This window comes from Gymnodraco acuticeps, unplaced genomic scaffold (genome assembly GCF_902827175.1).
Source record: "Gymnodraco acuticeps unplaced genomic scaffold, fGymAcu1.1, whole genome shotgun sequence".
Classification (NCBI taxonomy): Eukaryota; Metazoa; Chordata; class Actinopteri; order Perciformes; family Bathydraconidae; genus Gymnodraco; species Gymnodraco acuticeps.
Genome location: NW_022991291.1, coordinates 160,500 through 173,561, shown reverse-complemented (window position 1 = coordinate 173,561; position 13,062 = coordinate 160,500). Strand labels below are relative to the sequence as shown.

The following is a 13,062-nucleotide window of genomic DNA, read 5'->3' as shown; positions in this document are numbered from 1 at the left end:
GAGCCTGGAGAAAATTCTCCCGTGATATCTGCCCCAGTGAGTGGAGTTTTGCTCGCAGGTCCATAACGTACTGTATTTCGTTTTTACTGGTGCTTGGACCCTCCTTCCAGTTTTCCTTAACTAGGTCCAAAACACCCCGGGGCTTCCTACCAAATAAAAGCTCAAAGGGAGAAAATCCCGTGGAGGACTGGGGCACCTCCCGCACTGCAAACAACAGAGGATCTAGCCATTTATCCCAATTCCGACTATCTTCGTGAACGAACTTACGAACCATGTTCTTTAGTGTTTTTTTAAACCGTTCCACTAGGCCGTCGGTCTGCGGATGGTAAACACTAGTCCGTATTGAATGGACGCCCAGTAGTTCATACAGCTCGCGTAGTGTGCGTGACATAAACTGTGTGCCCTGGTCAGTCAGGATCTCTTTCGGGATCCCGACTCGGGAGATAATGTGAAACAGTGCCTGCGCGACGCTCTTTGCAGAGATATTACGCAGCGGCACTGCTTCGGGATATCGCGTTGCATAATCCACTAGGACTAGTACAAAGCGATATCCCCGTGCACTCCGGTCTAATGGCCCGATGAGGTCCATACCAACTCTCTCAAAAGGCACCTCAATCAATGGTAACGGGCGCAAAGGCGCTCTGGGGATGGCCGGCGGGTTAACCAGCTGACATTCACGGCAAGATGCACACCACCGCTTCACATCTGCGCGAATGCCCGGCCAATAAAATCGGGCCATTATCCGGTGTAGTGATTTGTCGTACCCTAGGTGACCTGACATGGGGTTATAATGAGCCGCCTGGAAAACCATTTCCCGACGGCTTTTTGGCACCAACAACTGGGTATTTATCTCTCCTGTCTGTGTGTCACGGCTTACACGATACAGCCTGTCCCTAACCACCGTAAAGTGTGGGTGAGTGAGTGCTGCGTTTGGGTGTAGCTGGGAGCCATCAATACTCACCACCTGGCCGAAGGCGTGCTGAAGGGTCTCGTCCCTCGACTGTTCGAGGGGGAAATCCTCCACGGGAAACACCAGCGGGTCCAGAGGGGCCTCCGCGGCTCCCTCCGTGTCAGTTTCCCCCTCGACGTCGTCAGCCGCCTCCGACTCTCCACTAAACAAACACCGCACACAACTCACATTTCCCTGCCGTCCGTGAACGCACCCCCATAGCCCCCGCTAGCTTAGCAAACCCCGGCCAATTCGTTCCCAAAATCAGGGGGTGCGTAAGGCGAGTGCTAACTCCAGCCCTGACTCTATGCTTTTTCCCCTTATAAGAAATTTCCAGCGTCACCTCCGGGTACTGGTGAATATCCCCATGCACACACCTCACCTTCACCCACGATGCTTCAATCAATGCCCCAGGCCGAACCAAGCGCTGATGGATCATCGTCTGATTACAGCCCGTGTCCATCAGAGTTTGGTGTGTACCCCCCTGTATACATACCGGTATACGGTACGTCCCTTCCAAATTGGGGGAGGCAACTGGCGGTCCCGCAACCCGAACCAGCTGTCCGACCTCCATGAGAGGACACTCCCGCCGGGCTGCCCGCACCGCCAGCAATCCTGCCCTGACGTCTGAGGAGCCCCCCGTGTTGCCGGACGACCAGAAGCATAGGCCGGACCCTGGGGAGAGATAAACACAGGAGGGTAAGGTGGGGGAAAAGTGTCGGGGCTACGGGGTTGGGGTTGGGGCCGTGTGGTGGTGGGGAGGGAAGGGCAGCTGCTCCCGGAAACCTCCTCCTCGGGGCTGGGACGGGTCGGGCCGCTGAAACGGCTGGTGGTCGGGGCTCCTTTTTCATGCTCCGCCGGGGAAGCGAGAGGTGGTCCTCCGTGAGGACGACGGCTGCTTCCAGGTTGGCGGGGCGATGGCACTGGACCCAATTCGCCGTCGAAGATGGCAGGCCGGCGAATAACTGCTCCAGCGCCACCTGCCCGACGACTTCCTCAGCGGAGCGCACCCACGGCTGGAGCCAGCGGCTCCCTGCATCCCGGAGCCGCTGCGCGTAGGAGAAGGGCCGGTCAGCGTCCTCGAAGGGGAGGGCCCGGAACCGGCGGCGATGTCCCTCTGGCGTGCTGCCAAGCCGGTCCAGTATGGCCTTCCTCAGATGCCGGTACACATGCCGAGAGGCTGCTGGCAGGCTGTGGGCGGCTAGCTGCGCATCCCCAGATAGCAGAGGCAATAGCCGGGCCGGCCACTCCTCCTCTGGCCACCCGCACACCGCCGCTGTGCCCTCAAAGATGTCCAGGTATGCCTCCGGATCATCCTCTGCCGTCAACTTCTGGAGGGCAATTGAAGGCGTTCGGGCCGGGTTGGTCGCGGGATCGGCCTCCTGAGCGGTCGGACGCTGCAGCAGCTCCCGTAGGAGAGCCCGGTCCTTGCGCTGGCTCGAGGCGATCCCAAGCAGAGCCTCGCTCTGCTGTCGCTGTAATGCTATGGTGGTCTCCTGCATCTGAGCGAGACGTTGGAGGGCCTGCCCCAGCGGGGTTTCTCCTTCCGCCATGATGTCCCTGTTCAGGTGCCACTGTGAGCCTCTCCGCTCACACAGGGTTCAATTATGGACGGAAGAGCAGGTTCGTGTAACATATATGGCGTTTATTAGCTCCAAACAAAAGTATCCACTACTCCAACGTTGCCCGCGTGGCAACCTTCACAGGTCCTTTTGCCCCCTTCCAGGATCCCGCCTACTGCAAAAACAGACCAGAACCAGGTTACGACATGCTTTTATTCCGGCACTGATTACCTGATTCCGATCAGCTGTCTGGCCTCCGGCCGAGCCACTCCCTTCACTCCAGCAGCCGGCGCCCTAACCCCACCCCGCTGCCACATAGTCTAACAGGAACTTCATTTGTGTTGTTTTGTGTTTTACGTTGCACCTCAGAGACAGTGTGATTATTGTCAGGCCTATAAAGTTTGGCAAAAAAAAAAAGTCAGCTGATCAAATGCATTCGCCTCACTTTATGAGCTTCACAATACTTGTGCCTTGTACCGCGGAGTTTGGAACGTCATAAATAAATGGTACCAATCTTCAGTCAGATGTGAATGTGTAATCTAACATTTTCAGTAAGAATAACGGACAAAAGAAGTGCAAATACAATTTATTGAAATGTGAACTAAAAGTTATCAAGCATGAACCATCACCATTTTTTTTTTAATAAAAACGAAATAATATACATAAGTTACACTAAATGTTAATCTGTTAATTGATTAAGTAAACACATCTTGTCAAATAAAGTGACAGGCTAGGCCTGTGCAGGTGGTAACAGCTATGCCCAGCATGGGCTAAGTTCTGTAGGTGCAGCTGGTGCAGGTCCTCCTCCATCAGGCCTGGTCCTTCTCCCTCAGGCCTGGTCCTCCTCCCTCAGACCCTCAGCCCTCTCCGGCCAAACCAACAGACAGGACGTTCATAAAGCTGAGGTTTCCCCCAAAGTCTCTAATCATCCATCCTGTGAATATGAGAGGGGAACAAAATTGTGTAATAGTCTTTGAGTTTCATGAAAAGCTATATAAAAGTCCCATGTATTATTATTATTATTATTAGATGCTTTGGACAATAAGAAATATAAAGTTAACTGTTGAGTTGCTCCGTTTTTTAGATTGAAAGGGTTTAATAATACAAACAAAAGGAGAGGCACCGTAAAATAAAGATTGGTTTTTCAATAAATTGTGTTGATTTTGTCTTTTGAATTATTTTTCTAAAGTCAAGTAGCTAGAACTGTTACTTATAGTTTGAATGATACAGTCTGGTTATAATGTTTGGAGGAGGCATCACAGGTAAGAGCACCATTTGTTGTGTTCCATCCACAACAGATGGATGTGTGTGTATTTATTTATTTACTATTTCTTGAATTATTACTGTCAGTCCAAAACAAGAGATTTTGTTTTAGTAACGTTTAAAAAAAAAAAAAACATTATCTCTTTCACTACACTATCTTGAATACTTTAGTTTTTACGTCACTACATTTATCTAACAGCTTTAACATTGTAAAGGTGTCACTTCGGACTCTGGGTAATTATGACAGCATGTCCTACTCAGAGCCCTAGAGTCTCTAGGGCTCTGGTCCTACTATTTTGAGACTTTGAACAAACCAGACCTTCATCTATTAATGTAGAAAATAGTCAGCACATTAAACCATTATGAAAGTAAGAATTAGTTAGCTCATTGTTCAAAATGAGCTCCAACTACAACAGTTAAGTCAACTCGTGCATCGGTAATAACAATAAATCAAATGATATAATATAATAGTATAACTTGTGTCTACTTTAAATACTTTAACAACACTTTCCTAATTATACTAGCATACTTTTACTAAAGTAACATGTTTAAATGCAGGGCTTTTGTAAGAGAGTATTTCGTATAGTGTAGCATGGTCTACTTGACTTATCTAACCGAAGTGATTGTTACGTTACTTTGCAAACCGTCTCCCCCCTCCCCTCACACACACAAAAGGACACGGTAACGTTGTGATTCACTTCAATTAATGATAAACTACGGAGCTTGCTAACAGCAAGGCACAAGGCTACTTCACTAATTTAGCTAGCTAATGTAAGATACAAATGCTGTCGAGCCCTCACTGCTTGTAAAATAAAGAGCACAAACTGACAACTTACCCGAGCGGCGAGCCCCGCTGTTCTCCGTCATTTTTCTCCCGGGTTGTTGTGATCACATGACTGACAAAGCCGTGTTCTGATAGGCCAGAAGTCAGTTTGATTGCATTAGGGCTCGATTGCTTATCCTGTCTGAGTAGCTCGGATGATGCTGCATCGCAATTTTGGACATCGAATTTTATACACCGAATTTTTGGGATCTGAATTTGAACATTCAAATTTTTTTCACTTGAATTTTTACATTTTTATTTCACATAGGTAAATTCGGAGCAAAAACATTCAGATACATGATTTTCAAAGTAATTATTTTCAATGCTATAAATTCGGTGTCTAATAAAATTCAAATACTTCTGTCTCTTGTTTGCTTCCATAGCTAGCCTACATTTAATATCTCCCTCACTTGAGAAATGATTTAACTTACATGTAAGACAGTATTTTTATATTGTTTTAAGTTATATCTCAAAGTGGAACGTTTGTGTTGCAAACGTTTTCTCGAAAAGTCGAACCTAAAATGGCGGCAGGAGGCGCGTTTTCTTTCTTCTTTTTTTACCGCATTTCTGGGCATGTTTTATTAATGTAGAGGCATAGAGGATTAATTTGATCCACTACAATGTACCATAACCGTGCGTTCGGCATGTTTGTAAAAGCAAGCTAACTTGAAACACTAGACCAGGGGTACTCAAATACAAATCTTAAAGGTCCAAAATAAATGTTTCAATAAGACAAAGGTCCGTTTATTACGGTCATTCAAACTTTTAAACAATTGCAACAAGATTCTTAACACGAGGTTGCAAAAACAAAAAATAATCTGTATGCAGCCGTTTTCATTGTTATTGTGTCTGTGCTTGACCCCTCAGAGTCGCAGTGTAAGAGCTGCACAGTTATGAATAAAGGCAGCTGCACCCTCTTTCATTCAGCATTCCCATTATTGCTTTATAAATGTCTTGCCCCCTTGTGCGTCCACTGAGGTTCGTCAGGCCCAACACATCTTCAACAAACTCCCCCTTTGCCTCATCATAACAACTCACAAACACCAGCAACTGAGCATTGTCAGTGGTGTCAGTGGACTCACCCACAGCTAAGGAAATGCACTGTGCATTTTTTATTCCATCACAAAGCTGATGAATCAAATCACCAGCCAGTATTTATGTTCTTCTGGTTGCTGTGGAATCTGAGAGGGGGATTTGCTTGATTTGACCTGTTATTTCCTCTTTTTGTTTGCCTTCAACATGGTCTCCATCACTTCAGTCATGCATTCTTTTATACTGCAGTTATTATCCAGTGGAAAGTCCTTACCTACTGGCCTAGTTCAATCAAAGTGGTTACTTTTTTTTGGCTGGGCAGTGTAGTTTTACACAACGTCTGATTTGACTTTCTCAGGACTTAAAACAGTTTTTTGGGGGCAGACCCCCTCAAAGAAAAAAATATATTTACACACGTAAGGTCATCATCTTAATAGTTGTGTATGCTCATCCGTGAGCAGAGCATCAAGTTGGCATGTCTATTACAGCTGAATGCGGCGATTACCATTTTGTTCAGCGAAACGCCTCACAAACGTATTAAGATCAACAGCTTCAGTGCGTTTTGATTAAATGCTGAGTACAGCCAAACTGACAGTCTCTTCTCTGTCAGTGTAGACCGCAAATACCTCATTCCTTCAGCGCTTGGGTTCGAATGCTTCTCGTTTTGCGCCGTCCAGTTCAAAATGAAATCGCCGCCAATCATATTTCCACGCTCGCGCCAGGACCGGGGGAGGGGTTACATGACGTGCATCTTGTGCTGCATTCACTTGCACTCGGACATTAGATACTTTCTCTCATAAATGTCCGATGAGCCACAACTTTTCTTTCAAAACAAAGCTGCCAACTGGGGTGGCAGCTGGGGTGGCAAGGCCTATTTTTAGGGTGTCAGTTGCCACCCCGGTAGGTGAAACTAGGCTACTAGCTACAGTACAGATGGAACTAGATGAGCTGTTAACTCTCGCTCTGAATTTTTTTTTTTTAATTCTCGCTCTGACTTAGACAGGTTGAAAGAGACACACACATTTTTCCCACCCGCAGTCCGCGAAGACCCGCCCTACTGTGCCTCTGATTCGCAGATTGTTTGGGGGGGAAAAAACGCTGACTGGATGCTGAATGTGATTGGACCAAAGCGTTGACACACACAGGTGGAACACAGTGGAACAGTCAGACATGCAGAGCGCTGTTTGCAGTGGACATAGCGGAGAATTTTTGACTCGTTGCGAATGCGTTGTGGCGATGTCTCACATATAATACAGAGAGATAATACATATGAAAAGTATAATTTGCTCAGAGTCCGGAGACAGTGGTAGTTCGGTCCGGATCCGGACCGGAGTCCGTAGTTTGAGGATGCCTGCACTAGACTATTCATTTTACAAGGTAATTTATACCCCCCAGCGTTTTCAAATACTTGTAACTCAGCAAAGGTAATGATCGTGCAGTGATGATACTAATACTTCTAGAATCTCAGCTTTAATCTGATATCTTGTATGCGCAGTTACGATAAGTAGCCTATAATAAAGTATTTCTACCGTGAGTTCTGTGCGCTAATTTAGACTAATTTAATAGTGAGACTTGTGTTTGTTTCGGTAAAAATGGTTCGTATCTTCAGTTAGCTGAGTTTCGTTAAGTGGGTATGACACATTAATAGGTTTTTAAATGTTAAGAAGCCCCTGAGACAACGTTTCGTGTACAAGAAGCCCTTGGTACCGGGGGCTGCCGGATTTAACAGATTAATAGTCTAGTGTTTCAAGTTAGCTTGCTTTTAAAAACATGCAGAACGCACGGTTATGGTACAACGTTAGTGGATTAAAATGAACGTAAATCCTCGTTGTATTAACTTATATGCCTCTAAGTTAATAAAACATGCACAGACATGCATGCTGTAACAAAAAAGAAGAAAAGCGCGCCGCCTGCCGCCATTTTAGGTTCGAAAATAGTGTTTCTCATTTTGTGAAAACTTTGTAACTCAGCTAACCTTCAATGTTTTTTCTCTTAAGGAAACTGACGCAACTGGCAGATATATGGCTTCTTCAATCTGGTAAGCCTCACAGTGGAGAAACTGTGACGCGCTGGGGGGGTTGCGAGTGGAGCCTCGCAGCGGCGCAACTGTGGCATGCTTACGGCCCCTACACACACGGCAGCGGGCTTGTCTGAAGCTCGACCAACAACCAATTACATGAATATCCCGCCCCGGACACACAAGCACGCGGTTTGATTGGCTAGAGCTTGTACTGGCATATGATTTGATTGTCACAATGCAGTTTGGCAAAGCGTGAAGTCACTCCATTCAAAGTGAATGGAGTGAAGTTACGGCCCCTACACATGGCGGCGTGTGTTGACGCTTCTGCCCATTCACTTTGAATGGGGTGGCGTCACGCTTAGCCGAACTGCATTGTGGGAGCAAAGCGTAGCTTTCATGTGATTGGTTGTTGGTCTAGCTTCAGACATGCCCGCAGGCAAGCGTCAACGCACGTCGCCGTTTGTAGGGTGCCTGTGAATATTGTTACGTTTTCCAATGGCTTGGAGATGCAAACTTTGTGCTGCTGTCTTTGATACAAGGGCAGAGTTACTTGAACATTATAACATTATTATTCCCTTGATTTAAAAGTTAATGCAGACTACCTTTGCCCTGCGGCGCAATGAGATCATCAATGATGAGCTACCTGTTGGAGAGATCCTGGAACGCTGGCCTGCCTTGAAAATGGAGTCACAGGTGAAAATATTTTATTTATTACAACTATATAATTATTTTGTGTCCCATTGACATGTTTACTCAGATTTAGCATGTTATGTTTCTGTTTATCTCTGCTGCCTTCAGTCCACATATACATTGTACTGTGAATTAAATAGTCATTTTATATTTTGGCAGAGTTTCACAGGATAACAAACCTCAACCTGAATAACCACTTCTATGCGGAGTTGGATAGACATGTCCTCCATCTTCAGAGCCTGTTCAGGAAGAAGGCGGCAAGCAAGGAAAGGAAACTGAACTTCTGGATCAGCTATTCGCCTCCTATGACCTCCAGGTGAGTCGGTTATGCCTCTTGGTGTTTTATTCTCATACTAGAGTGGATTATCTTTGTCAAAATGTTAATCTCTTCAGTCATGGAAGAGCCCTTTCTTGTGATATCAATTGTTGTGTGGTTATACTGTTTAGCATCCAAAGTAAAACAAATATATGTTCTCACACTCAAGGAGCAAGGTGACGTCCATGTCCTCCGTGCTCTGCCTGAATATCTGCAAGAAGATGACTCCACGTTTCCGAGGCTGTGGCATGTAAGTCAGCATAATAACTGTTTTGAATGTATGTGACAGATCATCCACAAATATAGTTTATCTTGTTACATTGTTTCAGGAGCTCTATCGCAGGTAGACAATTATTTGAATTTTTATAGTGAAAAAATTATAATAAATGATAGATTTAGTTTGAAAAAGTATGAACTGTCCTGGTGTCATCAAAGCTTGATTCTGTCACTCAGGTGTTGTTAATCAAACATTATATCTTGTTTTGCTCACATCCCATTCAGGTTCTAGTTCCAAGATTTGAATATTGCCATAATAATTGTAATTATTGTAAGGTACACAATGGACATGTTGAACATAATCTCCCTTTACTTCAACACTTCAGAGGTGTTGAATATGATTTCTACTTAAGGATTTATTTGAAATTAAGCGTGTATAAAATGGGCTCAGGTGATTTAATAAAATACACAATCAAGAGAGGGCTTTCTTTCCTGCAGCATCAGTGTTCAATACAAAATAATCTCTAGTGTTCCCCATATATTTTTGTATGTGTAGTAAGGAGAGATTATACTGACCCAAGTTCCCATCGGCGAAAACACGTGGGTTTGCTGTCCTGGCTCCAAGATGGTGGAATGAGCTCCCCATTGACATCAGGACGGCAGATAGCTTGCACATCTTCCGGCGCAAACTGAAAACTCATCTCTTTCGACTCCACTTCGAGCGTTAGAACTATTAACGAAGCACTTTTATACTAATAAAGGACTGGCTTACCTAAAGCCAGTTGAGTAGCACTTGAAATGTTTGGCTCTATGAAACCTGATGTACTTATATGATTCTGTTTTCTTCAAGGTGGTGTCTTCCTGGTCGAATGTACTTATTGTAAGTCGCTTTGGATAAAAGCGTCAGCTAAATGCAATGTAATGTAAAGTAATGTAATGTAATGTAATATATTCAGTTGCCAGTTTATTAGGTACAACTAGCTAATAGTAACAGTCTAATACAGTGATAAAATAAATCCTACCCTTATGAAGGTTATACATGTTTTTTTGTTGAAAGCATTTATGTCAACTGATTGGTTATTTTGGAGACGACGTTTCTAGTGCTGTAACATTATGTTGTGCAATGCTAATAGGCGTTTCCTTAAACCCACATTATGCACAAAACATACGGTTATTTGATGTGTCACTGATGTATTTTTCAGAAAACACATTTCTGAGAGAGGCAATTTGGGTAACGTTTATCTGTTCTTGTCATCAGGTGGAGCAGTCTGATGATCCAGACACAGAGGGCATCGCGGTCGGACTTCTCATGATCAGTGCCAGGTCAACAGACACCACGCTCTTCTGCCCAGAGAGGATCGCTGTTGTCATTGAGGGTAACGGAGTTATGGAACTCCCCACACTGGCTGACGCATTCATCCTGCTTTTTGCACTGACCTTTGCCCTGCATCTGAGCTACCCAAAAGACTTGGCCAACACTTTCGACTTCACCCAGAAAGTGTTGATGAGGGGAAATTGAAGCCCTTGAAGCCCAGGGTGTTGAGCCTGAAAAAGCTTTTGGCAGTTTAATCCAACCAACAAAGTTGTACTTTAACAATCACACACACACACACACACTGTTCTCCTCTGTTTACATCCTGCTGCTTTACATCTGTGTTCTGTTGTGTTCATTGACAGATTTGTTACTGTTCAGCCTCAAGTTGAAGGACTGTTCGTAGATGTTGTTTTATACTTTTATATGTATTGGGTCTTTATGGTCCATGTGTTAAATGTAATACGCAGAACTGTTCCTGAAAATTGTGTTCACTCATAAGTGATGGTTAAAATACACACAGATATTTCTCAAGGCCCTAGCACTGTTTTTAAGGTGTTTTTATTTATTTAAGAGTTAAATATATTGAATTTGTATTGTGCTAAAATGCATTGTTCTTTTATAGTGGAAATGGAATGTTGGCGATTTGCCAAAGCTGTTCAAATTATCAATAAATGCATTTTTATATATATATATATATACGGTGTGTTTGGAGATAATTCATTGCACTATTATACATTATTATTATATTCTATTTAGCCCAACAATATAGTTAATTTCAATCACTAGCTTGGGTCAAATAAACAACCCAATTATTGGTTTATATTAATTTAACCCAGTGATATAGTTAATTTCAATCACTAGCTTGGGTCAAATAAACAACCCAATGTATGGTTTATATTTATTTAACCCAGTGATGTAGTTAATTTCAATCACTAGCTTGGGTCAAATAAACAACCCCGCACATGGGTTAAATGATCCAGCCCAGCATATGGGTTAAGACAACCCAGCGTGTGTTCTGTCCTATAGTGACTCAGCAGCTGGGTTATGATTGGGTTATTTTTAACCCAGTTAGTTTTAAGAGTGTATGCTTCAGCCCTCCCGCTTCTGCTAATGTTGTTCATTTGTGTGTATGAATTATACGTTTTTGTTTTTGTATGATTTTAGTAGAATAAATAAATTTAAAAAAAAATGTAAATCTTCAAAATCGACCAAGGAGGGCCAGAGATAGGTCAAATCCACCCAAATGACTCCAGAAGTGGGTTTCTTTTGCTAAATCTCTCTACAAAGGTCCATTTTCACTTGTTTTGCATCAATCTTGATACAGGGTACTTATTATATGTCATGGTTTGGATTCCTAAAGCTTTTAGTCTACTATCCCATCATTCAAGGGTGGTTTTCACTATAAGTAATGTATATTTTTTGGACGGACACTATTTACATGTTTTTACTATGTTCAATCTCAATTAACTTTGAAATAAAAAAAATCTATATTGATTCTGACTGTTCTACATTCAACTCACAGGTTTATCATTGCTTTGAGAAAAAAGATTATTAATTTACCCCTTTTAGAAGTGAAGTTATGGTCATTTGTTCTGGGAATGTCATTTTCGAGCCTGAGACCTGGAAAACAGCTTCGGGGCTTAACAGGTTAATGCTAGAGTGGAAGTAGCTTTGCATTTCCTGTGTAATCCCCTGTACGCACATACCGGAAACTTAGGAAATGTCATCCCTCTGTGTCTAAAGTTTTGGGTGGGAAGAGGGAGGGAAATAAATAAAGAGAAAAGGAGCAAATTACTGCGAGCTGATGCTTAGTGATGCCTAACACTAATTACATTTTGCTGCTGTTTTAATGGAGTTTACATAAAGTCTTGTGGCAACAAGAGGTACCTTGTTTTAATTAGATTGATTACTGAAGCAGAACGCACACACAGTATTTTTGTTTAAAATATCAGTGTATTGGGATGTATTTGGGCAAAAGTAGATCACTATGTTTTCCCTGTAATGTCAATGGTGGCATTCTTGGAATTCCATCAAATCAGGGCAATGGAGACTGAACACAGTGTGATGTTTTGCTTTTCCACCGTGATAAACATTGGCGCTTTTATAAACATCTTTTGCTCCGCTGGAAGCTAAAGTGCACGTTGAGGGGGTCGAATTAAAAGCAGCTGAGATAAGGTCGATGTATGTGATTCGCTTGGAGACCCACCATGTGGTAGCAAGCATGTGAAGCTCCACTCCTGAGAACCAGAGTCTTTGATGTGTGCTCTAATTAACCTGCCTCCAGTCTTTGATCAGTATCTTTCATTAAGGCGTCATATGTTCTTACTTAATAAGTCTTCATGCGACACATATTCAAAGTTTGTGAGGTAGAAAGCCAGGTCAAGCCACACTCTCTGCCTTTAGTCTGATTTTGCCGAACCATTTTGTATGAAATAATCAGGCTTGGAGAATACTTGATTACATTTAACGGGATTACGTAATCAGCGTACAAAAAAAAGGTAACTGTATTCCCTTACAGTTACATAAAAAAAGAGATCAGATTACTGTTACATTTCTAAACATTTTTGGATTACTAGCAGGTTCACAATGTTACCAACAACTAAAAAGAGCATGTGTTTGTTGTAAAGGATCAGATGTTCTCTCTTCTCTGAAAACTGTACTGTTCTGTAGGCTAATACTTTAAGTGTGAATCTATACTTCTACTGCCTGAATCTGCTTTATGGTTTTCACTTTCTTTGCTTCATTTGTTCTGTTTTTAATTCATCAGGTGAACCTGTATGTTCATGAAATATTATGTCTGAGCTTAACTGTGTGTATTAAACTAAAACTGAGCATTTTCTGTCAGCTCAGATTTTACTTTGGCATTTTTAAACTGT

The 13,062-nt window shown here is 43.2% G+C and overlaps 1 long non-coding RNA gene across 1 annotated transcript; it reads left to right on the top strand.

Moving 5' to 3' along the window:
• The first annotated feature begins 6,891 nt into the window (after positions 1–6,891).
• LOC117562216 lies at positions 6,892–10,878 on the top strand. The gene is made up of 6 exons (XR_004571516.1): positions 6,892–7,006; positions 7,627–7,667; positions 8,238–8,342; positions 8,499–8,655; positions 8,825–8,905; positions 10,130–10,878. It is a non-coding gene; the product is annotated as an uncharacterized LOC117562216 (long non-coding RNA).
• The last annotated feature ends 2,184 nt before the right edge of the window (positions 10,879–13,062 follow it).